We start from the raw sequence: 15,037 nt of genomic DNA on the forward strand, positions 1-15,037 counted from the left end.
CATCATTTTCCAGCACTGCCTTAACCCTCTTGGGCATGGAGTTCACCAGAGCTTCACAGGTTGCCACTGGAGTCCTCTTCCACTCCTCCATGACAACATCACGGATCTGGTGGATGTTAGAGACCTTGCTCTCATTTTGAGGATGCCCCACAGATGCTCAATACAGTTTAGGTCTGGAGACATGCTTGGCCAGTCCATCACCTTTACCCTGAGCTTCTTTAGCAAGGCAGTGGTCGTCTAGGAGGTGTGTTTGGGGTCGTTATCATGTTGGAATACTGCCATGCGGCCCAGTCTCCAAAGGGAGGGGATCATGCTCTGCTTCAGTATGTCACAGTACATGTTGGCATTCATGGTTCCCTCAATAAACTGTAGCCCCAGCGCCTGCAGCACTCATGCAGCCCCAGACCAAGACACTCCCACCACCATGCTTGACTATAGGCAAAACACACTTGTCTTTGTACTTCTCACCTGGTTGCCGCCACACATGCTTGACACCATCTGAACCAAATAAGTTTATCTTGGTCTCATCAGACCACAGGACATTGTTCCAGTAATCCATGTCCTTAGTCTGCTAGCAATGCTGGCAGCACTCATACGTCTATTTCCCAAAGACAAACACTGGATATAAGGCTGAGTATGTGCACTCAATGTCTTTGGTCGACCATGGCGAGGCCTGTTCTGAGTACAACCTGTCCTATTAAACCACTGTATGGTTTTGGCGACCTTGCTGCAGCTCAGTTTCAGGGTCTTAACAATCTTCTTATAGCCTAGGCCATCTTTATGTAGAGCAACAATTCTTTTTTTCAGATCCTCAGAGAGTTTTTTGCCATGAGGGGCCATGTTGAACTTCCAGTTACCAGTATGAGGGTGTGTTAGAGCGATTACACCAAATTTAACACACCTGCTCCCCATTAACACCTGAGATGAGTCACATGACACCGGGGAGGGAAAATGGCTGATTGGGCCCAATTTTGACATTTTCACTTAGGGGTTTACTCACTTTTGTTGCCAGCTGTTTAGACATTAACGGCTGTGTGTTGTGTTGTTTTAAGAGGACAGCAAATTTACACTGTTATACAAGCTGTACACTCACTACTTTACATTGTAGCAAAGTGTCATTTCTTCAGTGTTGTCAGATGAAAAGGTATTCTCAAATATTTACAGAAATGTGAGGGGTGTACTCACTTTTGTGAGATACTGTATGTGTGGGCATTGCTTGTCTTCAAGTTTTAGATTAGATTAAACTTTATTGTCTTTGAACAAGTACAGTACAATAAAATGCAGTTAGCATCTAACCAGAAGTGCAAATAGAAGAGGGCAGAAATGTATTTACTAGAATTAAGTATATGTGAATTACAAGTTGAATTTATGAATGTGCAATGAAGGCAAATGCAGTACAATTAAGTATAGTATATGTTCTGGCATAATAGTTGTGCGGGTACAAATGGACTGGACCGGGAGTGTTACCACTGGACCGGGAGTGTTACCACTGGACCGGGAGTGTTACCACTGGACCGGGAGTGTTACCACTGGACCGGGAGTGTTACCACTGGACCGGGAGTGTTACCACTGTCATAATACTACTTAGGGACTCTCAATGAACAATGTAATACTTACTGTCTGGTGTTGTCTGAGCAATTGTTACATTGTTTGATAAGCCAGCTGTAATCAGACGGAAGACAGTAAAATCAATCCAATATATAAAGGACATTTCTTGAAATACAGTATCTCACAAAAGTGAGTACACCCCTCACTTTTTTGTAAATATTTGAGTATAACTTTTCATCTGAAAACACTGAAGAAATGACACATTGCTACAATGTAAGGTAGTGAGTGTACAGCTTGTATAACAGTGCAAATTTGCGGTCCCTTCAAAATAACACAACACACAGCCATTAATGTCTAAACCGCAAGCAACAAAAGTGAGTACACCCCTAGGTGAAAATGTCCAAATTGGGCCCAAGGTGTCGATATTTTGTGTTGCCACCATCATTTTCCAGCACTGCCTTAACCCTTTCGGGCATGGAGTTCACCAGAGCTTCACAGGTTGCCACTGGAGTCCTCTTCCACTCCTCCATGACAACATCACGGATCTGGTGGATGTTAGAGACCTTGTGCTCCTTTTGAGGATGCCCCACAGATGCTCAATACAGTTTAGGTCTGGAGACATGCTTGGCCAGTCCATCACCTTTACCCTGAGCTTCTTTAGCAAGGCAGTGGTCGTCTAGGAGGTGTGTTTGGGGTCGTTATCATGTTGGAATACTGCCCTGCGGCCCAGTCTCCAAAGGGAGGGGATCATGCTGTGCTTCAGTATGTCACAGTACATGTTGGCATTCATGGTTCCCTCAATAAACTGTAGCCCCAGCGCCTGCAGCACTCATGCAGCCCCAGACCAAGACACTCCCACCACCATGCTTGACTGTAGGCAAAACACACTTGTCTTTGTACTTCTCACCTGGTTGCCGCCACACATGCTTGACACCATCTGAACCAAATAAGTTTATCTTGGTCTCATCAGACCACAGGACATTGTTCCAGTAATCCATGTCCTTAGTCTGCTAGCAATGCTGGCAGCACTCATACGTCTATTTCCCAAAGACAAACACTGGATATAAGGCTGAGTATGTGCACTCAATGTCTTTGGTCGACCATGGCGAGGCCTGTTCTGAGTACAACCTGTCCTATTAAACCACTGTATGGTTTTGGCGACCTTGCTGCAGCTCAGTTTCAGGGTCTTAACAATCTTCTTATAGCCTAGGCCATCTTTATGTAGAGCAACAATTCTTTTTTTCAGATCCTCAGAGAGTTTTTTGCCATGAGGGGCCATGTTGAACTTCCAGTTACCAGTATGAGGGTGTGTTAGAGCGATTACACCAAATTTAACACACCTGCTCCCCATTAACACCTGAGATGAGTCACATGACACCGGGGAGGGAAAATGGCTGATTGGGCCCAATTTTGACATTTTCACTTAGGGGTTTACTCACTTTTGTTGCCAGCTGTTTAGACATTAACGGCTGTGTGTTGTGTTGTTTTAAGAGGACAGCAAATTTACACTGTTATACAAGCTGTACACTCACTACTTTACATTGTAGCAAAGTGTCATTTCTTCAGTGTTGTCAGATGAAAAGGTATACTCAAATATTTACAGAAATGTGAGGGGTGTACTCACTTTTGTGAGATACTGTATGTGTGGGCATTGCTTGTCTTCAAGTTTTAGATTAGATTAAACTTTATTGTCTTTGAACAAGTACAGTACAATAAAATGCAGTTAGCATCTAACCAGAAGTGCAAATAGAAGAGGGCAGAAATGTATTTACCAGAATTAAGTATATGTGAATTACAAGTTGAATTTATGAATGTGCAATGAAGGCAAATGCAGTACAATTAAGTATAGTATATGTTCTGGCATAATAGTTGTGCGGGTACAAATGGACTGGACCGGGAGTGTTACCACTGGACCGGGAGTGTTACCACTGGACCGGGAGTGTTACCACTGGACCGGGAGTGTTACCACTGGACCGGGAGTGTTACCACTGTCATAATACTACTTAGGGACTCTCAATGAACAATGTAATACTTACTGTCTGGTGTTGTCTGAGCAATTGTTACATTGTTTGATAAGCCAGCTGTAATCAGACGGAAGACAGTAAAATCAATCCAATATATAAAGGACATTTCTTGAAATACAGTATCTCACAAAAGTGAGTACACCCCTCACTTTTTTGTAAATATTTGAGTATAACTTTTCATCTGAAAACACTGAAGAAATGACACATTGCTACAATGTAAGGTAGTGAGTGTACAGCTTGTATAACAGTGCAAATTTGCGGTCCCTTCAAAATAACACAACACACAGCCATTAATGTCTAAACCGCAAGCAACAAAAGTGAGTACACCCCTAGGTGAAAATGTCCAAATTGGGCCCAAGGTGTCGATATTTTGTGTTGCCACCATCATTTTCCAGCACTGCCTTAACCCTTTCGGGCATGGAGTTCACCAGAGCTTCACAGGTTGCCACTGGAGTCCTCTTCCACTCCTCCATGACAACATCACGGATCTGGTGGATGTTAGAGACCTTGTGCTCCTTTTGAGGATGCCCCACAGATGCTCAATACAGTTTAGGTCTGGAGACATGCTTGGCCAGTCCATCACCTTTACCCTGAGCTTCTTTAGCAAGGCAGTGGTCGTCTAGGAGGTGTGTTTGGGGTCGTTATCATGTTGGAATACTGCCCTGCGGCCCAGTCTCCAAAGGGAGGGGATCATGCTCTGCTTCAGTATGTCACAGTACATGTTGGCATTCATGGTTCCCTCAATAAACTGTAGCCCCAGCGCCTGCAGCACTCATGCAGCCCCAGACCAAGACACTCCCACCACCATGCTTGACTGTAGGCAAAACACACTTGTCTTTGTACTTCTCACCTGGTTGCCGCCACACATGCTTGACACCATCTGAACCAAATAAGTTTATCTTGGTCTCATCAGACCACAGGACATTGTTCCAGTAATCCATGTCCTTAGTCTGCTAGCAATGCTGGCAGCACTCATACGTCTATTTCCCAAAGACAAACACTGGATATAAGGCTGAGCATGTGCACTCAATTTCTTTGGTCGACTATGGCGAGGCCTGTTCTGAGTACAACCTGTCCTGTTAAACCACTGTATGGTTTTGGCGACCTTGCTGCAGCTCAATTACAGGGTCTTGGCAATCTTCTTATAGCCTAGGCCATCTTCATGTAGAGCAACAATTCTTTTTTTCAGATCCTTAGAGAGTTCTTTGCCATGAGGGGCCATGTTGAACTTCCAGTTACCAGTAAGAGGGTGTGTTAGAGCGATTACACCAAATTTAACACACCTGCTCCCCATTCACACCTGAGACGAGTCACATGACACCGGGGAGGGAAAATGGCTGATTGGGCCCAATTTTGACATTTTCACTTAGGGGTGTACTCACTTTTGTTGCCAGCTGTTTAGACATTAACGGCTGTGTGTTGTGTTGTTTTGTCGGGACAGTAAATTTACACTGTTATACAAGCTGTACACTCACTACTTTACATTGTAGCAAAGTGTCATTTCTTCAGTGTTGTCAGATGAAAAGGTATACTCAAATATTTACAGAAATGTGAGGGGTGTACTCACTTTTGTGAGATACTGTATGTGTGGGCATTGCTTGTCTTCAAGTTTTAGATTAGATTAAACTTTATTGTCTTTGAACAAGTACAGTACAATAAAATGCAGTTAGCATCTAACCAGAAGTGCAAATAGAAGAGGGCAGAAATTTATTTACCAGAATTAAGTATATGTGAATTACAAGTTGAATTTATAAATGTGCAATGAAGGCAAATGCAATGCAATCTAAGTATAGTATATGTTCTGGCATAATAGTTGTGCGGGTACAAATGGACTGGACCGGGAGTGTTACCACTGGACCGGGAGTGTTACCACTGGACCGGGAGTGTTACAAGTGTGCCAGGGTTATTTCCACTGGACCGGGAGTATTACCACTGGACCGTGAGTGTTTCCACAGAACCGGGAGTGTTACCAGTGTGCCAGGGTTATTACCACTGGACAGGGAGTGTTATCACAGGACCGGGAGTGTTACTTCTTAGGGTAAGTACACATTTGACAGAAATGTTGATTTGTACAAATTTAAGTTTTAAATTAGAATTAAAATGTCAAAATAGATCTCTGGGTTTGGTTGAATACTGAGTTTCTTGTAAACAATATCCATCCATGAATAAATCATTGACTAAGGTCAGGTACGAAGCACATTAGAATTAGTAACGGTAAGGGAATTATTATTAGTAGTAGTATGTACATGTATCTGACTGGGATCATTGCACACTTATAATGCAAATAACAAAAACACAAATCCAGGCAAAAACAAATACAGGATAGTATCTTTCACCAAATGTTTACAAAGTTAGAAAATACAATAATGTAGAATAATTTAACTGACCTAATAACAGAATGATCAGGAACACTCTTTTCTCCATGGCTGATCACACTGGAGAGTAAGAAAAAAGAATAAAACTTTTTTTTTTTTTGTATTAGCTGCGTATATGCATAAATGTCTCCTAAAATATAATCTGATCTTAAGTCGTTTCAACCAATAAAATGTATGATTTAGAACACAGAAATATCTACTTTGACATGGCTTCAAGGAACACATTGATGTATTTACTTAACAGAACCCAAATGCCTAACAAACGGCATTACTGCTTCAAATAAATACTGATTTACAGGTACTGGAGGACCAAACGTCCTTATTTTAAATGTGTTGGTGTTGAGTTGTTTTGTGTATACACTTAAATCTAACAGAACATTGTGTTGGTGTTTAGTTGTTTTGTGTATACACTTAAATCTAACAGAACATTGTGTTGGTGTTTAGTTGTTTTGTGTATACACTTAAATCTAACAGAACATTGCACAGTTATGTCATCATTAATGCAGGAGAGCGATAATTCTATTCTTATAATTTTTCACTGTTTTTCAAACAGGGTTTGAGACCATGAGACAGGCATGGTATTAGCGCAAACCTCAAATATATATATATATAAATATATAAATATATATATATATATATATATATATATATATATATATATATATATTTGAACATCCAAATCACACCATTGAAATCTTGGGACACTCTTTTATGTCTCCCCTTTAGAATATGATCAATCCCAAGGTTGTGTGATGGATGGTTGATATTTGAGAGTGGATACCACTTTGACCAGTGTAAATGTATGCCAGTTAGCCTATACAAAAACCGAGAAGTTATTGGAAAAAGACAAGGTTTTTCTCCAAGTGAATAGGCAAAAAAATATTGCGTCTTTACAGCTCTCTCCTTATCCTTCCTGACTGATTTTTTCTGTAGTTTAGCATTTTGCTAGGGTCCTTGTCACTATTGGAAGCATGAGGCGGTACCTGCAGCCCATTCAGGTTGCACAGGTAGTCCAGCTCCTCCAGGATGGCACATCCATACGTGCCATCCCAAGATATGTTGCTATGTCTCCCAGTGGTCTCACAAGCATGGAGGAGATACCAGGAGACAGTCTGAACAGGGCTGTAGAAGGGCCTCAATCTAGCAGCAGAGCTGGGATTTGCTCCTTTGTGCAAGGAGGAACAGGAGGAGCACTAGACGGCAGCAGTGTGAACAGACCATAGCCTGGGTGGCTGTGATCTTTGATGAAGTTCTGTGCTATCCTCAGGCATTGTGTAAGGAGGGGGGATTGGAAGCCGATGATGTGCTCTGCAGAATTGACCACCCGCTGGAGGGACTTGCGGTCCACTTCTGAGCAGTTGCCATACCAGGCAGTGATGCAGCCTGTAAAGATGCTTTCAATGGTGCACCTGTAGAAGTTGGTGAGAGTTTTTAAAGACATGCGAAATTTATTGAGTTTCCTCAGGAAGTATAGTCGTTTTTGGGCAGTTTTCACTGTCGAGTTTGCTTGTCTGGACCAAGTGAGATCACCATTGATGAACACACAGAGGAACTTGATTTCGGAGAATCTCTCCACTTCAGGTCCATCAATGTGTATGGGGGCATGACCCCCCCGTCTTCTGCTTCCTGGAGTCCACAATCACCTCTTTTGTCTTCCAGACTTTGAGATAGAGGTTGTTGTTCTGGCAACATGTAGCCAGGTTCTTTACCTCCTCTCTGTAAGCGGTCTCATCATTGTTGGAGACCCAGATGGTAGTGTTGTCTGCAAATTTAAGGATGGTGTTGGAGCTGTATGTGGCAGTCATGCGTGAACAGGGAGCACAGGATGGGACTGAAAATGTAGCCCTGAGGGGCTCCAGTGTTCAGGATCAGTGCAAGGGAGGTTTCCCATTCTCACCACCTGGGGTCTGCCTGTCAGGAGGTCCAGGATCCAATTGTAAAGGGAGGTGTTCCCAGGGTCCAGAGCTTAGGAACAAGCTTGGTGGGCACAATAGTGTTGAATGCAGAGCTGTAGTCCATGAACAGCATCATCATGTATGTGTTACCTTTTTCCAGGTGGGAGAGGGAGGTGTGTTGTCAGGGCGATGGAATCGTCTGTAGATCTGTTGGGGCTGTATGTGAATTGAAAGGGGTGTCAGGAAGGGTGGAGCAGAAGTGAGTTCTGACCAGCCACTCAAAGCACTTCACTTCATGATGGTGGAGGTCAGTGTTACAGGGTGGTAGTCATTCATGATGGTGGAGGTCAGTGCTACAGGGTGGTAGTCATTCACTACATGATGGTGGAGGTCAGTGTTACAGGGTGGTAGTCATTCACTTCATGATGGTGGAGGTCAGTGTTACAGGGTGGTAGTCATTCATGATGGTGGAGGTCAGTGCTACAGGGTGGTAGTCATTCACTACATGATGGTGGAGGTCAGTGTTACAGGGTGGTAGTCATTCACTTCATGATGGTGGAGGTCAGTGTTACAGGGTGGTAGTCATTCACTACATGATGGTGGAGGTCAGTGTTACAGGGTGGTAGTAATTCACTTCATGATGGTGGAGGTCAGTGTTACAGGGTGGTAGTCATTCACTTCATGATGGTGGAGGTCAGTGTTACAGGGTGGTAGTCATTCACTTCATGATGGTGGAGGTCAGTGTTACAGGGTGGTAGTCATTCACTACATGATGGTGGAGGTCAGTGTTACAGGGTGGTAGTCATTCACTTCATGATGGTGGAGGTCAGTGTTACAGGGTGGTAGTCATTCACTTCATGATGGTGGAGGTCAGTGTTACAGGGTGGTAGTCATTCACTTCATGATGGTGGAGATCAGTGTTACAGGGTGGTAGTCATTCACTTCATGATGGTGGAGGTCAGTGTTACAGGGTGGTAGTCATTCATGATGGTGGAGGTCAGTGCTACAGGGTGGTAGTCATTCACTTCATGATGGTGGAGGTCAGTGTTACAGGGTGGTAGTCATTCACTTCATGATGGTGGAGGTCAGTGTTACAGGGCGGTAGTCATTCACTTCATGATGGTGGAGGTCAGTGTTACAGGGCGGTAGTCATTCACTTCATGATGGTGGAGGTCAGTGTTACAGGGTGGTAGTCATTCACTTCATGATGGTGGAGGTCAGTGTTACAGGGTGGTAGTCATTCACTTCATGATGGTGGAGGTCAGTGTTACAGGGTGGTAGTCATTCATGATGGTGGAGGTCAGTGCTACAGGGTGGTAGTCATTCACTTCATGATGGTGGAGGTCAGTGTTACAGGGTGGTAGTCATTCACTTCATGATGGTGGAGGTCAGTGTTACAGGGTGGTAGTCATTCACTTCATGATGGTGGAGGTCAGTGTTACAGGGTGGTAGTCATTCACTACATGATGGTGGAGGTCAGTGTTACAGGGCGGTAGTCATTCACTTCATGATGGTGGAGGTCAGTGTTACAGGGCGGTAGTCATTCACTTCATGATGGTGGAGGTCAGTGTTACAGGGTGGTAGTCATTCACTTCATGATGGTGGAGGTCAGTATTACAGGGTGGTAGTCATTCACTTCATGATGGTGGAGGTCAGTGTTACAGGGTGGTAGTCATTCATGATGGTGGAGGTCAGTGCTACAGGGTGGTAGTCATTCACTTCATGATGGTGGAGGTCAGTGTTACAGGGTGGTAGTCATTCACTTCATGATGGTGGAGGTCAGTGTTACAGGGTGGTAGTCATTCACTTCATGATGGTGGAGGTCAGTGTTACAGGGTGGTAGTCATTCACTTCATGATGGTGGAGGTCAGTGTTACAGGGCGGTAGTCATTCACTTCATGATGGTGGAGGTCAGTGTTACAGGGCGGTAGTCATTCACTTCATGATGGTGGAGGTCAGTGTTACAGGGTGGTAGTCATTCACTTCATGATGGTGGAGGTCAGTGTTACAGGGTGGTAGTCATTCACTTCATGATGGTGGAGGTCAGTGTTACAGGGTGGTAGTCATTCATGATGGTGGAGGTCAGTGCTACAGGGTGGTAGTCATTCACTTCATGATGGTGGAGGTCAGTGTTACAGGGTGGTAGTCATTCACTTCATGATGGTGGAGGTCAGTGTTACAGGGTGGTAGTCATTCACTTCATGATGGTGGAGGTCAGTGTTACAGGGTGGTAGTCATTCACTTCATGATGGTGGAGGTCAGTGTTACAGGGTGGTAGTCATTCACTACATGATGGTGGAGGTCAGTGTTACAGGGTGGTAGTCATTCACTTCATGATGGTGGAGGTCAGTGTTACAGGGTGGTAGTCATTCACTTCATGATGGTGGAGGTCAGTGTTACAGGGTGGTAGTCATTCACTTCATGATGGTGGAGGTCAGTGTTACAGGGTGGTAGTCATTCACTTCATGAAGGTGGAGGTCAGTGTTACAGGGTGGTAGTCATTCAGGCAGGTGATGGAAGGTTTCTTCGGTACAGGGACGATGGTTGTCTGTTTGAAGCAGGAGGGGACTACAGACAGAGACAGGGAGAGGTTGAATATGGAGGTGAAAATCTGAAATTATTGGTTGGCACACCACCTGAGGACACAGCCTGGAATGCCACCCGGACCAGGAGACTTTTGAGAGTTCACATTTTTAAAGTCTCCTCAAGCCAGCCATGATTAGGGACAGAGTGTAGTCATCCTGGTCCTCAGCAGACCTCAACGAAAGAATTGTATTGGCCGCACCTTGGTGTTAATTTTGTCAGGGAGTGAGGTGGTGGGATGAGCATCTTGGCTATTTCTCCCTTTGTATTCTGTGATGTGTCGCAGTCCTCCCCACATGCGTCTGGGGTCAGATCTGTGGTAGTTAGACTAGGGTGACCATATTTCCAAACCCCCAAACCGGGACCCTTTTGTAACTACACATTGAGGCACGTGCAAATGTATACGCTTGTTGGTCATTATGCGTGCTTGTGGTTTGTGGATCGGGGAGACGCCTTGAGCTTTGATGAGAACTGTTGCATTGCTACACATTTCTACACAGTGGTTTGTTTGGCTGCAGCGCGTATGTGGAAACATTACAGTATTGTGGTGAATTTATTGAGGTGTAAACCGGGACAATTCGCTAGTGAATGTTGGAAACTGGGACATTTTAGTGTTTTACAGATATTTCTTGGGACCCGGGACACCCAGCTTGAAATTGGGACAACCCTGGGCAAACCGGGATCTCTGGTCACCCTAAATTAGACTGTAGACTCTTTTTCCATCTCTGAGAGCCTTCCGTAGATCATATCTGGATCTCCTCAAAGCCTCCAGGTCCCCAGAGCTATAGGAAGAGGACCATGCTCTGAGCTTAGCATGGAAATTACCATTAACCCAAGGCTTTTGGTTGGGGAAAGTCCTGACATTGACCCTTGTATGACATCATCAATGCATTTGATGAATACACAGAGTCTGTGTATTCATCAATGTTCCCATTGGCTGCAACACAAAACATCTGCCAGTCTCTTGTTGCCAGTCTCAGAGTTGAACTGCCTGAAAAAACCAAAAGGGCAAGGGATGGCTTTCTAGCCATTTCGTATTTGTGAATTACAATGGTTAAGATTCTGATCACCCCAGGTAGGAAAATTTATATCATGGAGGTATTTCGGCAAAACATTCCTCATATTTGCTCTATGAAAATTGGCAACACCAATAGCAGCTGCCTAAGGTTGAGCGTCCTCTAGTCCATTTATTACTCTGTATAGGTCCTCCAGTGCACAGTTTTTTTCTGCCTGCGGGGGGTATTTAGACTGCTGTGATAATAGCTGAGCTGAATTCACGCGGAAGGTAGAAGGACCGTATCTTTACAGTCAGTAGCTCTAGGTCTGGTGAACAGTGTGTAGACAACACTGCATTATCCATTGCCCAGCGAGAGCTAACCATAATACAGACCCCTCCGCCTTATCTGACTCTGACGTTCTGTCCTGCTGGTGGATAGAAAAGGGGGTGAAGCACGATTCCACAAACGCCAACACACAACAGTTCGCAAGTACCACTGAAAGGTAATCCGTGAGTGTAGTTCATCCATTAAATTGTCTAGGGATTTAACATTTGTGAGTAAAATGCTCGATAATGGCAGATTTCAATATCTGGTCCGAGATTTACATTTGATACCGGCGTATTGGTAAACAAATTGGCAGCAGGACAAAGGAATCACACCAACTTTGCGGATTTATTGTTTTCTTGTCATTACTATTGTGTAATTTTGCTACATTCCAACCGCGTTACTAACTTATTACAATCACTATTGGACATCAGAACTGCGCTGGAATTGTCTTTTTCGTACAGAACATCAAGTTCAACTAACAACCTGGGATACCCTTTCCCAGATAGCAAAAAATACCCGCACGGCTTCTTTTTGCCGCCGGCCCTAAGCTGTGGGCTATAGGTGCGTCCTGCTGGCGGGGATGAAACGTTTGCCTGAGCAAGCACCTGGAAAACGAAGCCGACAGAGAAAGTGTGGGAAGTGGGGTAGAGTTTTGGTCCGTCTGCGTCTGCTGGGACACCGTGCTACTCTCCCAAGTGTTCTCTTACTGAACGTCCAGTCAAGACAGCAAGCTGGACCAACTCAGGAGCAGGCTAGCTTTCTGACGGGACACTAAGAACTGTAACATACAGGTTTTCACTGAAATATGTTTGGAGCCCTCAATCCGAGATGCGGCCATTGTTCCCGAAAGGGCTATTTATTGATCGGCAGGATCGAAAAGCAGAGTCTTGTAAAAAGCGGGCGGGGGGGGGGGGGGGGGGTCTGCTTCATGGTAAACAATCTTTGGTGTCTGGATGTGGACTGCATCTCTTCTGGATGCTCTGCTGGTCTGGAGCATCTTACGATTAAATTTCACCCTTATTATTTACCCCGGGAGATTACATCAGTCATTTTAACAGCTGTGTACACCCCCCCCCACCAAATGTATCGACGATAATGTATCACGTACAACTACAAAATAATTTCCTAATCAAAAACCGTGGGTCAACAGTGGTATCCGTGCCATGCTAAAGGCACGCACTGCAGCATTCAACTCTGGCAGCATGGACAATTATAAGAAATCCCGGTATGATCTCAGGAAGGCAATAAAATCTCAAAAAAGTTAATACAAAGTCAAAGTAGAATTTCTCTACCAGGGCTCCAATACCAGGAACATGTGGAGTGGTCTGAGAACCATCACTGACTATAAAGGCAATACAAGTGGTGTGGGGAAATGCCGGCTTCTTTCCCAGAGGAACTGAACTCTTTCTATGCTCGCTTTGAGAACATCATCCCTGGCATGGATACTCAAATGGACCAGGACGGCTGCCCTTTACAAATGACCAGGTCAGACGTCTGTAAAGTCCTAAAAAGGATTAACACCCACAAGGCTCCTGGACCAGACAACATCTCAGGCCATGTTCTTAAGGTCTGTGCTGACCAACTGGCTGATGACTTCACTGATATCTTCAACCTATCGCTACATCAGTCAGTGGTCCCCACCAGCTTCAAAAAGTCCATCATTGTTCCTGTGCCACAAAACCAAAAAGTCCTCTGCATGAATGACTACCCCCCTGTAGCACTCAAACCAATCATTATGAATGACTACCCCCCTGTAGCACTCACACCAATCATCATGAATGACTACCGCCCTGTAGCACTCACACCAATCATCATGAATGACTACCGCCCTGTAACACTCACACCAATCATCATGAATGACTACCCCCCTGTAGCACTCACACCAATCATCATGAAGTGCTTTGAGCAGCTAGTTAAAACTCTCATCACAGACTCCACAGACTCCATTCTCTACGGCGTACCAGAAGAAAAACAACATCAGAATTGGCAGGTCCGTCACTGGCGCCGCGTTCTCTTCACAAATGAGGGCAGGTTCACATTGAGCATGTGACAGACGTGAAAGAGTCTGGAGATGCTTTGGTGAACATTATGCTGCCTGCAACATCATCCAGCAAGACCGGTTTGGCAGTGGGTCAGTGATGGTCTGGGGAGGCATATCCTTGGAGGGTCGCACAGACATCCATGTGCTAGTTAGTTACAGGGATGAAATCCTCAGACCCATCATCAGAACTTATGCTGGTGCAGTAGCCTCCTGGTGCAGGACAATATCCAGATTCATGTGGCCAGAGTGTGTAGGCAGTTCCTGGATGACAAAGATGCCATTGACTGGCCCTCACATTCCCCAGACCTGAATCTAATTTGGGAACCACTGGGACGTTATGTATCATTGCATCCAGTGCCACCATTATAGTGCCACAGACTGTCCAGGAGATGACTGATGCCCTGATCCGGATCTGGGAGATCCCTCGGGACACCATCCGCCGTCTCATCAGGAGCATGCCCAGACATTGTCGAGAGTGCATACAGGCACGTGGGGTCCATACACACTACGGAGTCACATTATGATTTGGAACAGCCTGTGATTTCAATTGTTTACTTAATATATTTCGCTCATCGAGACCCGAAATGTGATTTAGGTGTTCCCTCAATGTTTTTGAGCAGTCTAGTTGCTAGTTGCAGCCCTAGACAGAGATTAATTAGTGAAAGATCCAGTGTTACCCTCAGTTGGTGAGATCTTTGCTGATTGTATACAAGCGGTGTTTCTCCTTTAATGGAGAGATTTTCTGAACTGCTTTCCTTTCTGCACAGCAATAAATCAGGAACCATTCATCTTGATTGCTGTATTGTCTGTTTGTGGCCAATTAAAATCATACATTGATTTCATTATCAAGTGTCTGACAGACATTCCTGAGAGCATGAACCATGCTTTTCAGTTTCAAGTAATTGTTAGATTATTATAATCATAATTCCACATGGCTTTGATAATTCAAAAGCATAGTTTTTACATGCCTAGTGCAACTAAGAGAATTTACGTTAATGTTTAATGAAAATGAGGATGCTTGTCTTACCTTCATAAACCTTAGTCTCTATTGGTGTTTCTGTATTATTCTCTTTCTCTGTTTGTCTCTGTTTCTTCATATCACCTTGGCTCTTAAACTCTGGGTCTCTTTATCTCTGTCAGCCTTTGTCTCTGCCCAGCTGTATTTATCCGGAAAAGGAACCGGCTGCCTTCACACATCACCCAACTGTTCCGTGTTCATCCAGGTGTAAAATAGGATTGGGCATGC

General features: G+C 44.5%; 1 long non-coding RNA gene across 1 annotated transcript; it reads right to left on the reverse strand.

Annotated features, from left to right (window-relative positions):
• Positions 1-3,591: 3,591 nt before the first annotated feature.
• LOC117594704 lies at positions 3,592-15,037 on the reverse strand. Its single transcript, XR_004575917.1, has 3 exons — positions 14,819-15,037; positions 5,960-6,007; positions 3,592-3,629 (listed from the first exon to the last, which is right to left on the reverse strand). It is a non-coding gene; the product is annotated as an uncharacterized LOC117594704 (long non-coding RNA).

This window comes from Esox lucius, chromosome 7 (assembly GCF_011004845.1).
Source record: "Esox lucius isolate fEsoLuc1 chromosome 7, fEsoLuc1.pri, whole genome shotgun sequence".
Lineage (NCBI taxonomy): Eukaryota > Metazoa > Chordata > Actinopteri > Esociformes > Esocidae > Esox > Esox lucius.